Source organism: Oxyura jamaicensis, chromosome 1 (assembly GCF_011077185.1).
Source record: "Oxyura jamaicensis isolate SHBP4307 breed ruddy duck chromosome 1, BPBGC_Ojam_1.0, whole genome shotgun sequence".
Taxonomy (NCBI): domain Eukaryota; kingdom Metazoa; phylum Chordata; class Aves; order Anseriformes; family Anatidae; genus Oxyura; species Oxyura jamaicensis.
In genome coordinates this window covers 170951998-170967354 of record NC_048893.1, presented here as the reverse complement: position 1 = coordinate 170967354, position 15357 = coordinate 170951998, and positions in this window count along the sequence as shown.

The following is a 15357-nucleotide window of genomic DNA, read 5'->3' as shown; positions in this document are numbered from 1 at the left end:
TATACTAACCTCCAAAAGTAAATGTATTAATAAAAACAATAAAAATAATAACAATAAATATAATAATAATATATATATTTGAGACTTTGGACTACCAGACTACTATTAACATAGCAAGAGACTATGACTTCCTTTGAGAAACAACCTCTGCCCTAAAGATTTAACAAAATAAATGCACTGAAATACAGTAAGGAAAATGGAGTTGCTTAGGGTCACACAGCAAGTAAATGACCTAAACGGGTAAAGAAACAAGGAGCTCTTCCTCACAATTTGAGATCTCACACTGCCCCAGACATGAACATTCTTTTCATTGTCAGGCTTTATAACATGCTTCCCTAAATATTTCAGCTTTACTGTCTGATGTGTCTTCCATTGGTGCCCAAGCAGTTTCTAAGTCATGACTATGTGTGCAGGCCTCCACATGTCAATACACAGCCCTAGAATCCAACAATAATTTTATATTGAAGGCATACAAAGAAATTTCATCATATTTGCTTGCATAAAACATTCAGGTGGCAATTTTGTAAAAATGGATAGTGGTCCTTTCTTTTCCACGCTATGAGTGATGGAAGTCCATAGAGCCCCAGAAGTCATGCACTGGAAGAATTTAAGCAAGATTAGAAATTTAATCAGTATTATAATAAATATAATGAAGTACTGTAGTACTCCTGATGCTACAGACTTAACACGGAAAGATACCAACTTTAAGAAGAGAAATTAAATTTTACTATTAGTTATTTGAACTATTTGAACATTTAATTATTTGAACACAATTGTCTGTATAGTAGGGAGCTAGTATTCTTCTAAATGTACAAATTTCATCCCTTAGCTTAGAGGTATGTCAATTCATACTAAATTATGGAATTTAATTTGCTGTGTAAATTAAGTTGAACCTTCAATTTTAATAATTTCCATAACAAGAAAAAGACCTGATAAAATAAAGCAAGTTTCTTATAATGTGAGATTAGAGATTTTGTATTTACCCTGAATTCTTCTTAAAAATGCAGTGCCTTTATTAGGCAATATTCAAAATAACAGAATTTGATTTTTCATCTATAATAATTTTATTTGAAAAATATAAAAATATAAAAGCAAAAAATCCCTAAAAGCTAGAGCAAATTAAATTTGATTTGTTGGCAATACAAGTTAATTTCATACTTTAGCTCCTTTCATAGTTACGTAAAAAGGGTTTTAGAAAACATTGAGATACATGTTGTAATATTTATGTGGAGAATATTGTTGTCAAAATAGGTATTCATAATAATTTCTTATTTTTTAACTGCTGGACTCTGTTACGAGTCAGATCCCTCAGATAATATATGGATTCATATTTCAAAATTCATGATATTTATTTAGCCATATTTAGGACACCCTGAACATGGTTTCATTATTTTCCTTTGAAGAAAAATGTCTATTTTAGGAATAAGAATATTTCAGTGTGTATAACACATTATACTGTGCATAATGAGGGAACTTAGGGGCCTAAGTACCTTAAATATGGAATAAATATGTGGACGAGAAATTAATTTTGAAAGTGAAGTCTGAGATGATAGTGCAATTTAACTTGTCTTGAAATATAAAAAGTAAAAAGACTTGCTATTGTTATATCTTTCCAGGAGGATCTATAGAAAAGGAAATTTCATTTAAAACAATTTTTTTTGGGGGGGGGGGGCCACATCATATTTAACTATTTCCTTGTCTTCTGACAATTACCTGTTTCCATGCTTTGTTTTGTGTTGGTTTTTTTGTTTGTTTGTTTTTGTTTGTTTGTTTGTTTGTTTTCGTGCTTCAAAAACATAGACCTTCTTTATGTAATTTTTAGACAGAAAAATGTAAACTCTGTTACCTAAAAAGACAAAGGTAGAAGAAAAGCCACCAACTCCATAAAACAGATATATAATGAATTAACTTAAAATCCTAGTGAAAATTACATCACCAGTTTTGTTCTAATAATTCATTTATTGTAGATTTTGCAAAGGAGAAAGGTGACAAATTGTTCTATAGAAAAAGATAGAGGTGACAACATAACCTGGATCTTTAGATTTCATAAATGAGTTTTAGTACACACGAAAATAGAGAAAGACTAGATTCTTTAAAAATTCAATGTTTTCCATGTACAAAGGTTAAAGATACCATTTTCTTGGAAGCAGCGGAGAGGATTTTGTTTTGAAATATATGAATAGTAGCAGTGTCACCTGGACGGTAACATTTGACACAAGTAATCTAACACAAGAGAATAGCAGTTATCTTGAAAAACACCAAATATTCATAACTCTTTCAAAGAAACATTTTAACAAATACAATTTTAGACTTTGAATATGTGAGTTAAATATTTATGTAAATGACACTTAATGTTCCAAATGAAAAACATATGCTTGTTGGCAACCCAGTAAGCAGAAGCCAAACATACCAAACTCATATGTATTCTTTCTCTTAAAATTGTTCATCATCATCTTCCCTATCTATTTCTGCTTCAGCAAGAAATATAAAAGGGATTGAGGATAATCATTCTCTTCTGATTATGTAACTGTAACAATACAGTTTTATCATCCGTTATTCACATTGCACTGTAACTTTCAAGTGGTTTGTTAATTTTATTTATTTTTTTTCATACAGTAATGCTCATATTGGGAAATTATACTTTCAAGCAGGGTAGTCAGCTGCATTCTCCAGTACTCAGTTCTCCAGCACGTCCAGGTCCCTTTGAATGGCATGTCTTCCTTCTTTGGTATCAACTTCACCACTCAGCTTGGTGTCATCTGCAAACTTGAAGAGGGTGCACTCAATCTCACTATCTATATAACTGATTAAGATATTTAGAAGTACTGGTCCCAAAACAGACCACCGAGGGACACAGCTCATCACCAGCCTCCACCTGGAGATAGAGCCATTGACCACTACTCTCTGGGTGCAACATTCAAGACAATTCCTTATCCACTGAATGATCCACTCATCAAGTCCATCTCTCTCCAATCTGGAGATCAGAATGTCATGTGGGACCAAGTCAAAGGCCTGACAGAAGTCCAGGAAGATGACTTCAGTCTGTTTTCTCTTGTCAACTGATGCAGTCACTCCATCATATAAAGCCACCAAATTGATCAGGCAACCAGGCAATCAAGCCTAGTCAGCATGGGTTTATGAAAGGCAAGTCCTGCTTGACGAACCTGATCTCCTTCTATGACAAAGTGGCACGCTGGGTGGATGAGGGAAAGGCAGTGGATGTGCTCTACCCTCATTTCAGTAAGGCTTTTGACACAGCAGTTTCCCACAGCATTCTCCTCGAAAAAACTGGCTGCTCTTGGCTTGGGCTGGCATATGCTTCATTGGGTTAGAAACTGGTTGAGTAGCTGGGCCCAAAGAGTCATGGTGAATTGAGTTAAACTCAGTTGGAGGCTGGTCACTACTGAAGTCCCCCAGGGCTCAGTGTTGGGGCCAGTTCTCTTTAATATCTTTATTGATGATCAGGATGAGGGGATGGAGTGCACCCTCAGTAAGTTTGCAGACAACACCAAGTTAGGTGTGTGTGTCAATCTGCTTGAGGGTAGGAAGGCTCTGCAGGAGGATCTGGATAGGCTGGACCAATGGGCTGAGGCCAACTGCATGAAGTTCAACAAGGCCAAGTGCTGGGTCCTGCACCTGGGGCACAACAAACAAGTGGCGCTACAGGCTGGGAGATGAGTTGTTGGAAAGCTGTCTGGCAGAGAAGGACCTGAGAGTATTGGTTAATAGTTGGCTGAATATGAGCCAGAAGTGTGCTCAGGTGGCCAAGAAGGAGGCCAACAGCATCCTGGCCTGCATAAGAAACAACGTGGCCAGCAGGGCTAGGGAGGTGATTGTCCCCCTGTACTCGGCTCTGGTGAGGCCGCACCTTGAGTACTGTGTTCAGTTTTGGGCCCCTCACTACAGGAAGGACATGGAAGTGCTTGAGCGAGTCCAGAGAAGGGCAATGAAGCTGATGAAAGGTCTGGAGAACAAGTCTTACGAGGAGTGGCTGAGGGAGCTGGGATTGTTCAGCCTGGAAAAGAGAAGGTTCAGGGGTGACCTTATCGCACTAGTGAGGTGGGAGTTGGTCTATTCTCCCATGTGCCTGGTGACAGGATGAGGGGGAATGGGCTGAAGTTGTGCCAGGGGAGGTTTAGGTTGGATATTACAAAAAACTTCTTTACTGCAAGGGTTGTTAGGCATTGGAGTAGGCTGCCCAGGGAAGTGGTTGAGTCACCATTCCTGGATGTCCTTAAAAGATGTTTAGATGTAGAGCTTAGTGATATGGTTTAGTGGAGGACTTGTTAGTGTTAGGTCAGAGGTTGGACTGGGTGATCTTGGAGGTCTCTTCCAACCTAGATGATTCTGTGATTCACCCTTGGTGAAGCCCTATTGGCCATCTCAGATAACCTCTTTGTCCTGCATGTGGCTTGACATAATTTCCAGGAGAATCTGTTCCATGACATGTATCACTGGTCTGTAGTTCCACGGGTCTTCCTTTCTACCTTTTTTAAAAAATGGGAGTATTAGTTTCTTTTTTTCCAGTCACCAAAGACCTCACCTGACTGCCAGGATTTTTGAATCTGATGGAGAGGCTTGTCACCTCCATCATCAAGTTCCCTGAGAAACCTGGGATGGATGTCATCAGGAACCATAGACTTGTACTTTTTTTAGTTCTGTCAGATGGTCTTGAACCTGCTCTTTGCTTACAGTGTGAGAGACTTTGCTCCCCCAGCCCTCATCTATATGTTCAGGGAAACAAGAGACATGGTAAGCCTGACTGGCAGTGAAGACTGAAGCAAAGAAGTTGCTGAGTACCTCAGCCTTCTCCATGTCAGTTGTTCACCTTTCTCATCTGTCAGAGGGGGCACAATCTCCTTGGCCTTTCTTTTCTGGCCAATGCACCTATAGAATCCCTTCCTGTTATTCTTCGCATCTCTTGCCAAGCAAAGTCAAATGCTTTCTTGCAAAGACTGTTACAGAGTTCAGTCAACCACATGGTCTCAAGCTGGTCCATTGTCTCAGCTAGTCAGAGGTTAATGGGGTAAGAACTGGACCATCAGTAAACTGGTAATTGAGAGCACTATATGCACACACAGCCATCATCTTGATACTCCGGTGCACCACATCTACAACTACAGGATAAGTCTTGATTTCATCCTTATAACACACCTCTAACTTCAATTCCATATACTTTACCACATCTCATATTTATTTCCAGACTTTTTGAAAAACTGGGGTTTCTCACTGACAGAGCTTAGGTGAACTGTTGTGTGTTTCTCTGAATGATCATAATGTCTTCCATTGTTCATAAAACTTCTGCATAGCAGAAGTACTGTATGAAAATGGACAGCTTAGATTGTGACCTTACTACTGACTCTTCCCCAGACAAGTCAACCAAAGTTATTTACTAAGGCTGGGAGGGGTAACGCACTTCTTCATCTGAGACTTTTTTTTTTTCTTTTTCTTTTTCTTTTCCTTTTTTTTTTTTTTTTTTTAAGTGAATTAAATTCTGAATTTGAAGAGTTCCTGAAAAATGAACATATGAGAACAATGATTTTTTCCAGTGTTTAATGGACAAATTATTGAGCAGATAATCAAATTATGGCCACAAATAACACAAAACGAAGTCATGATCAGTTTCATACTGATCTTCTCTGGTGGTTTTCCTCAACTGGGCAGCCAAAATCCACCACAACTGTGCTCCTCACTCCTCCTCCTCAAAGAGGAAGAAGGAGAAAATATGATGGAAAGGGCTCAAGGGTTGAGATAAAGACAGGCAGATCACTCAACAATTATCATAGAGGGCAAAACAGACTCAGAGTAGGAAGATCAGAGAAATTTATTACATATTACTAACAAGCTAGAGAAGTGAGAAACTGAAAGCAAGCTAAAACCACCTCCCCCTCCCCATCCACCCCCTTCCACCTCCTCCCCCAAGAGGCATAGGGGACCAGAGGAATGGGGACTGCGGTCAGTCCCTAATGCTTCGTCTCTGCTGCTCCTTCACAGTCACTCCCTGGCCCTGCTTCAAACTGGAGACCCTCTCATGGGATGCCATCCTTCCTGAACTGATCCTGCAGGGACTTCCCACAGGTAGCAGCTCTTCAAGAACTGCTCAAACATGGCTCCGTAACAGAAGGTCCATCCATCAGGAGCAAACTGCTCCAGCACGGGTCCCCCACGGGTGGCAGCTCCCCCCAGACTCTCTGCTCCTGTGTGGGCTCCTCTCCACAAGCTGCAGCTCTGGCCCAGGGCCTGCTTCTGCAGGGGCTCTCCATGGGCCGCAGCCTCCTCCAGGCCACATCCACCTGCTCCACCAGGGGCTCCTCCACGGGCTGCAGCTTGGAGATCTGCGCCATGTGGGACCCATGGGCTGCAGGGGGACAGACCGCTCGCTCCACTAGGGGCCTCTCCACAGGACACAGGGGAACTGCTGCTCTGGTGCCTGGAGTACCTCCTGCCCTCCTTCTGCACTGACCTTGGTGTCTGCAGGGCTGGTTCTCACTCCTCACTCTCCCAGGTGATTTTTGTTGTTGTTGTTGTTGTTTGATTGATTGATTGTTTTGTTGTTGTTGTTTGATTGATTGTTTTGTTGTTGTTGTTTGTTTGTTTGTAGTAGTAGTTTTTTTCCCTTTCTTAGTTCTGTTCTCACAGAGGCACAAACATTGCTTATTGGTTTGTCTCTGGCCAGTGGCGTGTCCTTTTGGAGCTGTCTTAAACCGGCCCTTATCTAACAAGGGGCAGCTTCTGGATTCTTCTCACAGAGGCCACCTCTGTAGCTTCCTGCTACCAAAACTTTGCCATGTAAACCCAATACATATTCCAAAGCCTGAATTCTTAATAATTGATAGTAATTCTTTATGAGAACAGTATGTCTGAAGGTGGCACATCACTTTACCAGATCATTAGAGGTCAAAGTTATTAAGAAAGCTACTTTATCTAAGATGATGATCACAGGGAAAAAAAAATATATATATATATATATATATGTATACTACTAATTTTAAGTCTGTAATTTGAGAAAAAAAATCTTGAGTAGGCATCATTTTTTCACAAAATAAAATATCCTTTATGCTTGTTTTGTCCTTTGTGGTGAATGGACAAAAGAAAAGAATTTCAAAGACCACAGATTACCTGTGAAGTTGTTCACTTTCAGTGTTATGTGAGAGGCAATATATATTGAAAGAACATAAAAAATATGCCATGTGCATGTAGCAGCCTGAAAATGAAGAAGAAAAGAAAGGCACTGAGGCATTTCCATATGAGTAAAAAAAAAAAAAGAGTCTTCTGATTATAAAGCCTAGGAAGATCAATTTACAGCCGCTGAAGTATTCAACTTTAAATAATACAGAATTCAGCACCACCAGACTCAGTTATACTAGTTAAGGCTGTAGCAATAGGTTGCCTTTTGAGTTTACTGCAAAATCACAAGCTGCAAAAATAAATGCTATGCAATGATAGGCTCCCAACATTGTAGAGAGTATTTAGGGTCAAAATCACAGGAACTGCTTTCAAGTGAGCTCCAGCTTGTGGATACGTGTGTGTGTATGTGTGTGTGTGTTACCATAGACATAGCAAAAAAAAGTTAGATAACAAGCTGCTCTTATTACTTATGTAGTACTCAAAAAAGCAAGGAGTCTAACACAAGTTTTCTTTCTTTTTTTCTTTTTTTCTTTCTTTTTTTTTTTTCTTTCTTTCTTTCTGTCTGTCTGTCTGTCTGTCTTTCTGTCTTTCTTTCTGTGCTTGCAAATAGGTAAAATGAGGAGGCCACTGTAATATGTCCTCTAGTCTGCAGATATACTGAAAGAACATGAACTATTTTATTCATCCGAGTGAGCTATTCATTCTTCACTGTTTCAACAATCAGCATTCCAACAACAGAGCTGGAATCAGAAACTTCCTCTGTTTTCCAGCCTTGCATACAGCTTTAAGACTGGGAGAAGAACTCACTGAGAGACACCCTAGAGAGAGGGAGCTGGGGGTTCTGGTGGATGAAAGACTCAACATGAGCCAGCAGTGTGCATTGGCAGCCCAGAAGGCCAACTGCATCAAAAGAGGTGTGACCAGTAGGTTGAGGGAGTTGCTTGACCCCTCTACTCTGCACTCATGAGGCCCCACTGGGAGTGCTGGATCCAGGTCTGGGACCCCCAGTACAAGAAGGATGTTGACCTGTTAGAGCAGGTCCAGAGGAGGGCTGCAAAGATAATCACAGAATCACAGAATCACAGAATTGTAGGGGTTGGAAGGGACCTTGAAAGATCATCGGGTCCAACCCCCTGCCAAAGCAGGTTCCTCAGAGCAGGCTGCCCAGGTAGGCATCCAGACGGGCCTTGAATATCTCCAGAGAAGGAGATTCCACAACCTCTCTAGGCAGCCTGTTCCAGTGCTCCGTCAACCTCACCATGAAGAAGTTCTTTCACATGTCAGTGCGGAACTTCCTGTGTTCTATTTTGCGGCTGTTGCCCCTTGTCCTATCCCCACAAACCTCTGAGAAGAGGTTAGCTACATCCTTCTGTCTCCCACCCCTCAGATATTTGTACACATTGATAAGATCCCCTCTCAGTCTTCTCTTCTCCTGGCTGAACAGACCCAGGTCTCTCAGCCTTTCTTCATAGGAAAGATGCTCCAAGCCTCGTATCATCTTTGTGGCCCTCCACTGCACTCTTTCCAGGAGACCCCTGTCTTTTTTATACCGGGGATCCCAGAACTGGACACAGTACTCCAGGTGAGGCCTGACCAGGGCAGAGTAGAGGGGGAGGATCACCTCCCTTGACCTGTTGTCCATGCTCCTTTTAATGTACATCAGGATCCCATTGGCCCTCTTGGCCACCAGGGCACACTGCTGACTCATGGTCAACCTGTCATCCACCAGGACCCCCTGGTCCTTCTCCTCAGAGCTCCTCTCCAGCAGGTCGTCCCCCAGCCTGTAGTGATACTTCCGGTTATTCCTTCCCAGGTGCAGGACTCTACACTTGCTTTTCTTAAACCTCATTTGGTTTCTTCCTGCCCATCTCTCCAGCCGGTCCAGGTCCCACTGAATGGCAGCACAGCCTTCTGGTGTGTCAGCCGCTCCTCCCAGCTTTGTGTCTTCGGCATACTTGCTGAGGGCAGACACTATTCCCTCATGAAGGTCGTCGATGAAGATGTTGAACAAGACCAGACCCAGCACTGGCCCCTGGGGAACACCGCTAGTCACAGGCCTCCATCCAGACTCTGCTCCGCCGATCAGCACCCTCTGAGCTCAGTCAGACAGTTCTCAACCCACCTTGCTGTCCACTCATCTATCCCACACTTTCTCAGCTTTGCTAGCAGGATGTCATGGGAGACAGTATCGAAAGCCTTGCTAAAGTCAAGGTAGATGACACCCACTTCTCTCCCCCCATCTACCCAGCTGGTGATGCTGTCATAGAAGGTAACAAGGTTGGTCGAGCATGACTTCCCCTTGGTGAATCCATGCTGACTATTCCTCATAACCTTCTTCTCTTCCAATTGCTTGGAGATGGCATCCAGAACAAGCTGCTCCAACACCTTTCCAGGGACAGAGGTGAGACTGACTGGCCTGTAGTTTCCCGGATCCTCCTTCCTGCCCTTCTTGAAGACCAGAGTGACATTGGCTATCCTCCAGTCTTCAGGCACCTCACCCATTCTCCAGGACCTTTCAAAGATGATAGAGAGCGGTTCGGCGATCACATCTGCCAGCTCCCTTAGCACACACGGATGCATCCCATCGGGACCCATGGATTTGTGTGTGTTGAGCCCACTCAGACACTCCCAAACCACTCTCACGTCTACCAGCGCGGAGCCCTCCAATTCCCAGACCCTTTGTCCTATTGCCAGGGGCGAGGAGTCCTGGTGGAGCAAAGACTGAAGCAAAGAAAGCATTCAGTACCTCTGCCTTCTCAGCGTCTTCTGTGACCAGTACCCACCCTCGTTCAGCAAGGGACCCACATTATCCCTAGTCTTCCTTTTGCTGTTTACATACTTGAAAAAACCCTTCTTATTATCCTTTATCTCTTTGGCAAGCCTCATCTCTAGGTCGGCTTTAGCCTTCCTCGTTGCGTCCCTGCAGGCCCTGAAAACACGTCTATACTCCTCCCAAGAGGACAGGCCCTTTTTCCACATTTCATAGACCTTCCTCTTCCTTTTGATCCTATCAATGAGCTCCTTGCTCATCCACACAGGTTTCCTGCCCCCCTTCCCCGATTTCCTGTTCTTCGGGATGCACCGATCCTGAGCATGGAAGAAGTGCTGCTTAAATGCTGCCCAGCTCTCACAAGCACCCTTGCCTTCTAGCAGCCTAGCCCATGAGATACTCCCAAGCAGGTCCTGCAAGAGGTCGAAGTTGGCCCTTCGAAAGTCCAGGGTAGCAATCCTGCTTTTAGCCTTACTTCCTCTGCCTAGTTCCATCTGGAATTCCACCATCTCATGGTCACTGCATCCCAGGCTGCCCCCAACCTTCACATCCCGAACAAGGCCATCCCTGTTGGTAAGAACAAGGTCCAGGAGCACCCCCCGCCTCATCGACTCCTCCACCACCTGCATCAGAAAATTGTCCTCAATGCATTGTAGGAACCATTTGGATTGCGTGTGCCTGGCCGAGTTGCTTACCCAGCAGATGTCTGGGTAATTGAAGTCCCCCATGAGGACCAGCGCTCGTGATCATGAGGCTACTAGCAGCTGCTCGTAGAAGGCCTTGTCGACCTCCTCCTCCAGATCTGGTGACCTGTAGTAGACCCCCACCACCGTGTCCCCCATACCAGCCCACCCCTTAATTCTCACCCACAAGCTCTCCACTTGTCCTTCACCCTCCCCCAGCTGGAGCTGGGTACACTCTAATTGCTCCCTCACATAAAGGGCAACCCCACCCCCACGCTTCCCCAGCCTGTCTTTCCTAAAGAGAACATAGCCTTCCATGACAGCGTTCCAATCATGCGAGCTGTCCCACCATGTCTCAGTGATTGCAATGAGATCGTGGCCCCGCGACCGAACATAGATCTCAAGCTCATCCTGTTTATTTCCCATGCTCCGCGCATTGGTGTACAGGCACTTTAGGGAAGCAGCAGGTGCAGTTACCCCTGGGGGGATGCAAGAAGAAGGAACCAGATGGGGCATCAGGAAAGCTTCCTTCTCTGAGGAGCCCTCAGTCAGTCCTATGGGAGAGCTCAGAGGTTTTTCCCTGTCTTCAACCGTGACAGTAGTGACGATTTCCCCCAGCCCTTCTCTGTCACTTTTAGCTCCCCTCCCTACCCCCATCCAACCTAGTTTAAAGCCCTGGTAATCAGCCCAGAGAGCTTCCCAACACACTTGCACCTCACTTGCTCAGTAGGTGTCTGTCCACAGCCCACATACCCTCAAAGGAAGGCCCAAGGTCAAAATACCCAAATCCCTGGTCTAGACACCACCCCCTCAGCCAGTCATTTACCTGTCCTGTTCTGCTCCTTCTATCTGCATCCCAGTCAACCAGCGGGAGGACAGAGGAGAACATTACACTGCACCTACAACAACCTCCCCAGGGATGCAAAGTCCTTTTTAATATTCCTCATTTTTCTTGTTGCAGCTTCCCGGGATCCAACCTGAATGACTACGAGAGGATAGTAAACCTCCGGTTTAATGAGCCGTTGCAGAGCCTTCCTATTGTCTCTGACACATGCCCCAGGAAGACAGCACACCTCTCTAGCTAGGTTGTCTGGGTAGCAGATAGGAGCCTCAGTGCCCCTCAGCAAGGAGTCCCCGATCACCAGGATTCTCCGCTCTTTTTTTTTTTTTTTTTTTTTTTGGCAGAGGTTACAATACAGTGCTCTGTGCAGCCCTGATCCTTATGTTTTGTACTTCCCCCTATCATAACTCTCTTCTCGGGGTTGCTTCCCAGGTTTAGACTGCTGTCCAGACCCTCAGCCTCTTCCGCAACCACCCTGAGAGCCTCAAATCTATTTCCTAGGGACACCGTGGGGGTAGGTGGTGCCATGGGTGTCGGGGGCAGATGTCTCTTGCAGCTCCGAGCTGAGACAAGGGTCCAGCCCCTTTTCTCTTGCTGACATTCTAGCCCTCTGTTCTGCATATGTTCAACAGGGGCCTCCTCCACCCCTTGTCGGGACATAGGAGAGGGCTGCCAAGCAACAACAGGGACAGGGTGACACCTCCTATCTGTCACCCACGGAGACTCCCTCAGGCTGCCAATTTCTCCCTGCAGCCCAGCCACCTGCTCGAGGAGTTCCTGAAGCAGGGCACACTTGCACCCATGGCAGCGCTCTCCTCCCTCCTGGCCCGGGTGGGCCTCCAGATTCTGGAGCTCTCCGCAGTCACCTGTCTGGACTGCCACTTCCCCCCTCGGGGGATCCACCCGGGTGCCCACATGAGCCCAGAGAGGCAGCATCTCCTCCGTTTGGGTTGCTGCCTCGGACCAACCACTGTGACGGGTGCCATCAGAGGGCCAGAGCACCTCGCCTATGAAGAAAGGCTGAGAGATATGGGGCTGTTCAGCCTGGAGAAGAGAAGACTCTGGGGTGACCTTATTGCAGCCTTTCAATGCTTAAAGGCCTCTTATAAAAAGGATGGAGAAGGACTCTTTATTCAGATAGATAATGATAGGACAAGGGGGAATGGTTTTAAACTAAAAGAGGATTGATTTAGGTTAGACATTAAGAGGGAATTCTTCACTCAGAGGGTGGTGAGGCACTGGAACAGATTGCCAAGAGAACTATTTTATTCATCTGAGTGAGCTATTCATTCTTCACTGTTTCAACAATCAGCAATCCAACAACAGAGCTGGAATCAGAAACTTCCTCTGTTTTCCAGCCTTGCATACATCAAGTAGGCTAGAAATTCTCTCACATGGCTTTATTTTCTTTAATTATTGTTAAAAGGAAATTTATAACATTACTATTTATCTATATTATTGATCTGTTTTGTTGATAAAGCACTGAAGAGGCCTGCAAAACCTGCAAGAAGAAATAGGCATAGACACGTACATCCTCAGGACACTGGCCTGGTACATACTCATTATCTGTGCAGTTTTCTACATCTATGATTCACACAATGTGCATTGCCTGCATATTTTGGAACCTGGAGCTATTCCATTTTGCAATGAACCCTTACATATTTGTTTAGTCACAGAGAAGAAGCGGGACTACATAGTACCTAGTAGTTACAACATTCACTCAAAGTTGAAGAATTACTTTTCTTTTCTTTTTAATTTAAATTAATTTAATTTTCTTTTTAAATTAATTTATTTTAATTGAACTAGATTTTCGTCTTGTGATATCTGCTACACTACAGAATCATATTTGTCCATTCTCTCTATTTGATTGAATATTTATTATTTATTTATAATATTTAATATTTATTTTATCAAAATGGAATCATCTTCAGTTAGTGAGGAAGCCCCAGACTGGAAAGCCTCATAGCTTGTAACATAAGTTTTTACAGCTGGGCACCTAAAACTGATGAAATAGCAGAATATGGATTCTTCCCGAGTGCACAAAGACTTCCTTTTCCTGTCTATTAGAAATTCTCTTATGCCTTCGATATATGCAAAAGGCAGTTGTAAATTCCAAATGCAAGGAAATGTCTTTCTATAGCCCAGAACTGTAAAGGACTTAGAGGGATGAGATTTATGTCAAACCCTCTAATCCATTTTTCCTGTAGGTCATATGTAAAGGTGACCTGCACAGAACAATGGAAATGCATCTTCCTTTCCCTAACAAGCAACACAATTTTGTACTGGATTCACATCTGTATTTTCCAGAGATCCCTTCAAAACTCAGCAATTCTATGATTCTACAGATCTATGATTTAAATCAACAAGTTACAAGGAAAATAATATCTGGGACAAATAATTATTCTATATGAACCTTTCATTTGGAATGCTGGATTTGAAACAATAAATCAGGAAAGCCTATTTTCTATAGCAGAATAGATAGTTAAAACTAAGTTAATCACAGAATCACAGGTCCTTAGATCTGGCTAGTGATCACAGGATTTGAAGTTCTGCTTTTTTAAATCCAGATGACTGCCAGGTGTTTCTTGACAAACAGTTCTTCACTCATAGAAAGGTATTTCTCATTGACAGGAGTTGCTAATCTCTTTCCTTAAAGGTCTGCTCTGCAATATTTCAGTGTGAGGTAAAACTTTAAATTCATCCAGAACTGACTAAATTTCTCAAGATAAGTCAGTAACTTATCTTGAGCAGAACTCTGCGTTTCCCTGTAAGAGTTACTGATATCATACTGCGTACCAACAGAAATGGCTTTAGCCTTGGCTTCACACCAGTCTTGGGAAAGCAACTATTTCCATCTCCTCACTTCATCATCATTTGAAAGAATTTAGATAGACCACGGAAACTGGCCTGACATTTTTTGAAGTAATTGACTATACCATGATGTCTAATGTGTATCTATTCTAACTTACCTCATATGTTAGCAGAATTATTATCTTGAATTCTGAAATAATACTGCTCTTTATTTCACTCTTGGTAATACAGTTTACTGCTGTTTCAAATTCTTGGATAGGAGATTTAATCAGAGAGTGATTTCCTTTAATTTGTTTATATTTATTTATTTTAAAATTGTACTTCAACAGCTATCAGGGACAATTCTTGACAATTCCTGGTTTCATATTTGTTTTTGTTGTCTGTTTTTTTTATTATTATTATTTTTGATCTTTTGCTTGCATTTTAAATGAGACTTCAGAAATTGTTTAAGGTCTTTTAGCTTGCCACAAGCAGATCTGATGTTGGAGACTGCTTTGAGGAGTAAGCATCTGAGTAAAATTTTAACTCTGCTGGGAATTTTTCAATAAAATCCTGATGCCTGCTTCTGGCAATCTACATTTCATTGTTTGAGAGCAAATATGTTCTGTTTACAAATGAGATATAGAGAGATTTAATTTTGTTTTGCCAAAATATATATTCCTTTTGAAGAAACAGTCTGACAGACACCAAGTCCTGATTCCATGTATCTTTTTGTCATTTTATTCTGTCTCCTGTTTTGAAATTATGTGAATTTTAGGCTTGAAAGGGTGATAGGTGTGTCATTAACTCTACAATCTTGCAGTTAGTCAACCATCTATTTATTACAACTGAGACCTGTTTTACTGAAAGAAGAGCAAAAGATTTACTAAGAGCAGGCAAAACAACCTCAGGAAACATGAGAAATGAATTGAAAATAAGAGTAATTTTGCAGGTGCTTATTCAGTTTGACCCTTGTGATAGTAATGAAAATACTAAACAACTTTTAACTGACAAATTAAATCATAGTATAAAATTTGTTAGGACTAAAAGTAAATGTCAAAAATTGAAAGATTTGCACTAGGGTAGCTTTGGAAAGATATGATAATCCTCTGCTTTACAGAAAATATACTTTTCTCCTTTTACCA